The sequence below is a fragment of the Cornus florida genome, unplaced genomic scaffold, assembly GCF_030987335.1.
Source record: "Cornus florida cultivar Cherokee Brave unplaced genomic scaffold, ASM3098733v1 CherokeeBrave_3.0.0_Hap2_Chr09, whole genome shotgun sequence".
In the NCBI taxonomy this organism is placed as follows: domain Eukaryota; kingdom Viridiplantae; phylum Streptophyta; class Magnoliopsida; order Cornales; family Cornaceae; genus Cornus; species Cornus florida.
In genome coordinates, this window is record NW_026775579.1 from 15,240,774 (window position 1) to 15,249,046 (window position 8,273).

Here is an 8,273-nt window from a genome sequence, read left to right on the forward strand (position 1 = left end):
AGAACTAACTCAAGCTGGATGGAAAAAATGAGCAAAGTGGAAGCAAAATGAAAAGTGTGAAAATCAGCAAGTTCGATCGATCTCAACATTCCTTCGATCGATCAGAGCAACATCAATCTGGACACTTCAAGACGGATCCAAGCTTTTGTCCTTATCCAAAAGATTCCACCATGTTCAATTGATCCAACCATTCTTCGATCGATCGAAAATATTCGATCTTATCCGCACCTACCACCCCACCTACCACTTTTGTCTCTTTCCCAAAATATCTCAAAATATCTCAGAGATTTGTCTTTATTCAAAAAGGCACTACCAAGGATGATGGATCTCTGTAGCATTCGATGGATCTCACCTAAGTTCGATCGATCTCACCACAGTTCGATCGGTTGAACCTCCTCAAGTCCGAAAAAAAATAAGCTTCAGCTTATTAAAAGTTGTCTCATGGTGCAATCATTAGAGGAGCCCTTGTGCATGAGTCCAAACCATTGGGTGTGACACTTGAGCTACCTATATAAAAATTTACACATATACAAAGAGATATACTTAGAAACGTTCTTAGAGAGGAAGAAAAGAGAGGAAGAGAGACTAGAAAAACATTCTTGGGAGTTCTCCCATTCTTCTAGGGTTTCTATCAAAAAGGAGATCATTCCTACCATGGAGATAGCCCTTGAGGGTTGGATGGCTACTTCAATGAGTGGCTAAACATCTTCTTGGGGCTAGAGTTAGCCCTAAGCATGCCTTCTAGACTCTAATGCTTTGTATTTTGAGGGGATTTGTGTTGTAATCTTGTCTTGACATTTATTTTATATATGAAACTTGTTTATTCAATGATTTGTGTGGTTTAATACTTCCAAATAATCATTTCATTCTATCCATATGTCTATGTATGTTAGAATAGATGTTCATGCATTTATCTCTAGTTTTTTTGTTATGGATGCATGTCTATGTGTGTTGATGCTATGGATCTAAAGATTGTCAAGGCGTAGTGCTTAATAGAATACTATTGTGGTTTATTTAATGGTTCATACTCATGTGTTGATGGATTGTGCATCTCCCTTTATTTATTTAGTTTAATTTTCATGCCCTTAGCTTAGTTGTAGTGTAGTTACCTTAGTTATTAGATAGGAGGACAATCCATACTTGTTGTTTGATGTTCCATGCTTATAAATGCAAGTAGTATTATTTTCTAACCATGTGATGTGTTCGGATTGTGAGCTTAAAGGAAAAATTAATGGCTTAGTTTGATGTATTGTGCTATCTACTAGGTTGCTTAGATAATATATGATTAATTGGTCATCCATGCTTGTTGAAATAATCAATCACACACTCTCAAATTGCAACACATGTTTCCCCTCATTAATTATACATTGAATGTCTAGAATGGTAATGTTTAGTGGTGACCTCTAGACTCTAAGACCTCACTTTCTTGTTTTCTCTAAATTTCATTTGAATTGCATATTCTACATTGAACTTGTTTAGTTTAGTTTGTAGTCTAATCAACCAAACAATCCACTTTTGATCACTCGACCTACTAACCTATAGATTGTTTCCATTGCTGGAGCACCCACAATCCCTTGAGACGATCCCTACTCACCCTAGCTATATTTATAGTTAGAGGTAGTAGTGGCATTTATAAATATTAAAACTTGGACACACTATTTTGCATAAATTTGGTTGTACATCGACGACCAAACCAAGTTTTTGGCGCCGTTGCCGGGGATTTAAATTGGCAACGCCTTTTGGAAACAATTAGGAATTCGTTCTCTTTTGATCGTGTCTTTTCTTTACTTTATTTTTAGTCATTTATTGTGTTTGTTCTTATTTGGCTAGGTAAATTGAGCAAAGAAAGTTGAGCAAAGGAGAATTAAAAGCAATGAAGCCAAGTGAAGCTAAGCAAAAGCAAAAAGGGCTAAAATCTAAAAAATTGCAAAGCATAGCAAGGCTTGAAAATTGAAAATGAATTAAAGTTACTTAAGGACCCTTTGTGAGATCTTTCTAACTTAATCTCTAGTTAAATCGTCAGCCCACGTGGTGGCAAGTTTTTCAATTCTTCGATAAATCGTGAGCCCGCGTAGAGGCAATTTAAATTTCTTTGCATATTATTCAAGCATGGGAGTATGGGATCAATGTATGTGGAGAATGTTTGTTGATTGATTTGATGTAGGGGCAAAGTGATTGTTATTTGCTTGTTATTTGTTTAGCTAGTGTATGCATGATCGTAGGTCATTAACTCCTACTCTTGTCCCTCCTAATTTGCATCTTGAATCAGTTGTTCGTAATCCTAGGGGAAGAGGTAGTTCTCATCACTCCATTTCACCAATGGAGGAACTAAATAACGACCATGTGGAGGACCTTGGTCACATAGACCAACAAGGCATCCTCCACCCTAATGTGCATCATGAAAACATTCAAGTACCGTTGGGCATGCCTAGACATTCATTCACCCACAACAATAAGGCCAAGTTCCATTGGGAATGTCTTGGCCAATTTTTGCTCTACAACCTCCCATGGTTTAAGCTAATCAAGGTGTTCGTTTAGCACCACCAATTGTGAATCCTCCCATTGCTTTAAAAGACCATTATGTGCCTAATGAATACAATGCACCCACTTGCATTCAATTGCCCCCATTTAGAATACATCACTATGAGATTAAATCACAAACCATTCAAATGCTTCCTAACTATCATAGACTTCCAAGTGAAGAACCTTACAAGCATTTAGATAAGTTTCTTGAAGTGTGTTCCACTGTGAAATACACGGACATACCGGAAGAGGTTTTAAGACTTAAACTTTTTCCTTTCACCCTTAAAGACAAGACAAAATATTGGTTCAACAATCTTAGGCATTTTTTGATAACTTCTTGGGCAGAAATGCAACAAGAGTTCTTGAAGAAGTACTACCCTGTTTCTAAGACCAATGTCATGAGGACTTCCATTCGTGAATTTTCTCAAGGGGATGGGGAAATGCTTCATGACGCATGGGAAAGGTTTAATGATTTGCTAAGGAAATGCCCACATCATGACATACCTAAGTGGCAACCAATTCAATATTTCTTTAAAAGTTTACCGGATAATCACAAAGGTATGGTTGATGCATCTATGGGTGGCTCTTATCTTAACAAGCATGAAAATGATGTGTGGCAATTGTATGAAAGTATGAGTGGAAATTCAATGCATAGATCATTATCTTCTAAAAATGGTAGAAACTTGGGTGAAAGGAAGAATGTCGGCTTATATCAAGTTGACAATTCCAATGATATAGCCGCGGAGATGAAATCCTTATCTCAAAGATTTGATCAATTCTTGATCAACCAAACTTCGGCGAATCAAATGTCTTCCTCCCCTAATAATGTTCATCATCGTGCATCTAATGAATCTTGTATGACTTGTTCAAGTGTTTTACATTCTACTTCCAATTGTCCCCATAGACATGTGCCAAGTGAAAAACATGAGCAAGTCAATGCTACGTTTGTCAACCAAAGGAATAATCCCTATGGCACTCATTACAATTCAAGTTGGAGGAACCATCCAAACTTCTCTTGGAAAAGCCAAGGGGAAGGCTCAAACCCTCCCCAAGGTGGTTTTCAAGGGAAGTATGTTCCATCTCTAATGCAAGGCCAAGGTTCCAAAGGTTTTAGATCATCATCATTTCAATCGCATGGCAATCAATTTTCTAATTCTCATTTTCCTAACCAATCATCATATTCTTAAGGAAATTCTAGGAGTCCCGCTTTTGAGGAGAAAGTGTTGACCGCTCTACGCACTTTAGAGGCGAATACTCAATTGTTTCATTCCCATTCTTAATCTATTGCTAAGTTAGAAACCCAAGTCGGGCAAATAGCTAGTACCTTAAATGCTAGAGAAAAAGGGAAGATGCCTTTAAATGCACCACCAAAGCAATAATGCATTATGGAGACTCATTCCTCATCAGAAGGTCACATAATCGAACATGTCAATACGGTGACAACCTTGAGAAGTGGGAGAATTGTGGACAACAAAGTGAGTATGTCCAATGAAGAGAGTGAACCAGTGCAACCAAAAGTTGACACCCATCCCGTTTCACATCCTATTCCTCCTTCATTGCATGTGCATGACCCTTTTGTTAAAAAAGTAATGGAAAATGATTTGAACAAAGTTTTGAAAGATGATTTGAAAAATTCTTGTGACAGTTTGAAAAATTCTTGTGTTGAAAATTCTTCAAAGAAAAATTTTGAAAAAGCTTTTGAGCCTAAAGCTCCATTTTCGGATGCCTTGAAAGGATCCATTTCTCTTGATAAACAAAAGACCAAGACTAATGAAATCATTGATGTGTTCAGGCAAGTAAAGATCAATCTTTCGCTTTTGGATGCAATTAAACAAATTCCGGCTTATGCTAAGTTTTTGAAAGATCTTTGCACCCAAAAGAGGAAGAACAAAAGCCAAGCACCAAAGAAAGTGGTCTTGACCAAGCAAGTGAGCTCCATTTTGTAACCCAACACTCCCCCAAAGTTTAAGGATCCCGGTTCACCTACTACCTCTTGCATAATCGGTGACCATGTCATTAATCGGGCTTTTCTAAACTTAAGAGCAAGCGTCAATTCTTCCCTACTCGGTATATGTCAAATTGGGCTTAGGAGATTTGAAACCGACGTCAGTAGTTTTGCAACTTGTCGATCGATCCATCAAAAAGCCCCAGGGTATCATAAAGGATGTTTTGATTAAGATTGATAAGTTCTTCTTCCCCGTTGATTTTGTTGTCATAGACACGGAACCGCAAATGAACCCGAATAGCCAAATTCCCATTATCCTTGGCTGTCCTTTCTTGGCAACCGCAAATGCCAACATAAATTGTAGGACAGGGATAATAAAAATCTCATTTGGGCATATGAAAGTGAAGTTGAACATCTTAAATCCACCCCGAATTCCATAGACAAGCATGAAGAAGTATGTGTTGTTGAAAAATGCATTGACAATGAATGTGATAAAGTTGAGTCCTTACTTAGAGTGGAATTTCCAAAAGTTTACCTTCAAACTTGAATTCAAAGAAAATTGTTTCAAAACCTTGTGTTGAAAGGGCATGGAAGCCCAAGAATTGCCTTGATAAAAGACCGTCAATTCCTTTTGATCCAAATCCAATAAGTTCTTTAAAGAATCATTTGTTGGATGAGGTTCAAAGTGTTTTTCACCCCGCCAAAGAGGGGATGCATAACAAGATATTTGATCCAGGCTAAAAGAGCCCAACGTCTTGCTAGAAACGTTAAAGACTAGCAATGCTTCGTAGGGTTTACAACTCTATTCCTTCGTCATTTCTATTTTATCCTTCGTTTCTTGCAATGTCTAGATATATTCTAGGTTCATACACATTGTTGGGGATTTTGGTTGAAAATACCTGCACTTTCAGTCCTGAAATAGGCATCTTGCGCCTGTTCGATCGATCTCAAAAGAGATTCGATTGATCGGACTTCATTCCTGCATCAAACCTGCATATTTCACCTCTCTGTCCCATCGTGCGAAATGTTTTGTGATCGATCTAAAATTCCAAGATCGATCCAAATTCTTCTTGGATCGATCTTCAGTTCCAACACTTAGAAAATTTTTGAACCCTGCAAGAAACAGCTCTCTTTCTGATCCTTCAAACTTATCTGTAGGTTTTTACCTGTTCGATCGATCGAAGCATCTTCCAGATCGATCTTGGATTAATCGATTTGTGTTCCTTTGTTGACTTTGACTTTGACTGTATTTTGATTTTTATTTTATTTTCAAAAAACCTCAAAAAGATTTTTATTTTAATCTTTACTTTTATTTTCATTTTATTTTATTTTTATTTTTCCAAAAATCCAAAAAAAATAATAATAAAAAAAAATTAAAAAAAATATGTTTTACAAGGTTAGATCGATCTGAGTCCTTTACAGGTCGATCAATGTTCGATCGATCAAAGATCTTTCCAGATCTATCGAACAAGGCAGAGATCATTTTTAAAATAGAAACCCTAGGGTCATTTGATCAATTTAGCCATCGATCTCAACCCTTGTCGCCTCCCACCACTGCAACCCACCTTCCCAACCTCCAGCGAGTTTCTTGAGCTTCGAATTCTCATCTCCACTTTTAAATCTCATCTCATCTCCTTTTTCTCCACTTCTTTCCCGATTTGGTAAGTTTGAGTTGCATTTTTCCATTTCAATCTTTATGTTTTCAAGCTTTCCATGATAGATTTGTTGCCATTTTTTGTCTTTGAAGCATGTGTATATATATGTATATATGTGTGTGTATATATATTTTTGTATATATTTTGATTTTGATTTGATTTTGGGGGTCACGTGTCAAGACAAGTGACCATTTTTGTGTTGTTGAGGTGTAGGGGGACCCACAAGATTGCTTGGGTACCCCCCATGTTATCCACGTCACAGATCTGTGACTTTTCGAATTTCTCACAACAGTTCGATCAATTGAAGATTTCTCAGATCGATTGAATTTTGTCCCGATCGATCTGAGAGAGATCGATCTCATTTTATCTTGATCTATCAAACTTCACAGATTTGCATATGCACACTTCACACACCATCCATAGTGTTCATGCTAGTTTCTTGATGCCCAATGCCTATGTTTTCCATATTGGATGCATTCCATACTCACACTAATTGAGCATGCTTCACTTAGTCACTGTTTACTTGGCTGCATGATCACTTGCGTAGATTCATGATTATTACTCTGAGTTGTCTATCTTATTTGACATACATGTTTCTCTATGTGTGCTTTAAATCTCTATTATCTGTTGCTGACTTTACAAGTGTTTCGTTCTTTTGTAGGCTATGGCACGGGTTAAAACAGTTGCCCGTCGATAGTATGAGCGGAGAGTAAGACCCCGTTTAGATGAGGAGGCAGGACCTTCACATGCTCCAGATCTATTTCCAGAGCATGTTGAGCATATTGAGCAGGCTGAGCAGCCCGAGCATTTAGATCAGTATGAGGAGCCCACTCCGGCTCAGTCAGACCGCTCTGTCTCTTCCGCCTCTACCTCTTCCTCGTCTTATTCTGATGAGGCTGAGCATATATCTTCTCCATCTCCACTACTGGCATAGCCAGGCCAGATTAGAGATCGGCCTCTCCCGAGATACTTACGTCTTTCAGTGGCGCATGAGTCAGTTTTTGATATTGATTTCTTCTCCCGGTTAGTCTTGACTCGGGCAACTTTTGACGACATCGAGCGGCGTGGCATTTTAGCTATTTTGGCGCCAGTTACTTATCATGTCTTCCCACGGCTAGTTTGGATGTTCTTCCAGAACCTCCAGCCGACCCCGAGTAATATATCAGAGCTGCAGACCACCATCGATGGCTACCCCATCCGGATTACAGTTGATACATTAGCCAGATCTTCTCGGTGCCCGCATGTCTGCCCTCCCGAGCTTCATTATCCTATTTAGCAGAGGCCTTCTAACACAGGCATGGCCGTTGCACTGACAGGCCACTATATAGCTAGCGAGACATTCGCCACTCTGACTTATCTGCCCGATGACCTATGGCTTTTTGATTCAGTCTTGTACCAAAATGTGTTTATGGCGGGGCATAAGATCCAGAGGCGTTCTAATTTTCTAGCTGCCCTCTATGCTTTCTATACCAGGCACTGGGTATCTATCCCGGCACTTTACTGGAGTATCATGATGAAGCTCTACACAGACTACATCAGCAAGGCGTAGCCCAAACGGGCTAAGTACCTTCCATTCGCTCATCTTATTACTCAGATCCTGCGGGGACCAGCACTACCCTTTCCATCCACAAGAGCGTCCTGAGATAGGGGCATGCAGCTTTCTCAAGAAGGACTAGAATAAAAGCTACAATGCACTTATCAAGAGCCTAGAGCAGGATGCTATTTTAGTAGCTGAGGAGGCAAAGCTTACAGAGACGGAGGCAGCAGCAGCAACAACAGTGCCAGCAGAGCATGATCCAGCAAACCCACCGGCGGCTGCGGACATGCATATGGATGTTGATATGGAGCGAGAGCCAGCATAGGAGTCACCACATCACTCTCAGGCAGGGTCACCATTACATATCCCGGAGCCTAGTCAAGATGACCATCATTCTCCTGACCCAGTCATACCTGATGCTCCAGTTTCGACACCCAGTCTAGGAGAGCGTATATAAACCTTGGAGGTCGTCGTTGTTTCTCTTCAATCCGATGTGGCCTCCCTCAGTACTGATGTGGCATCTCTCCGCTCAGATGTTATGGTTGCCCTGCGAGATATATCCAAAGATATCCGGGGATCACGCCCCACTCGCCCGACCTCCTCTGCCTGATCT

The 8,273-nt window shown here is 39.6% G+C and overlaps 1 pseudogene; it reads right to left on the bottom strand.

Moving 5' to 3' along the window:
* Positions 1 to 2,927: 2,927 nt before the first annotated feature.
* Positions 2,928 to 3,025, bottom strand: LOC132275694 (small nucleolar RNA R71; annotated as a pseudogene).
* Positions 3,026 to 8,273: the final 5,248 nt, after the last annotated feature.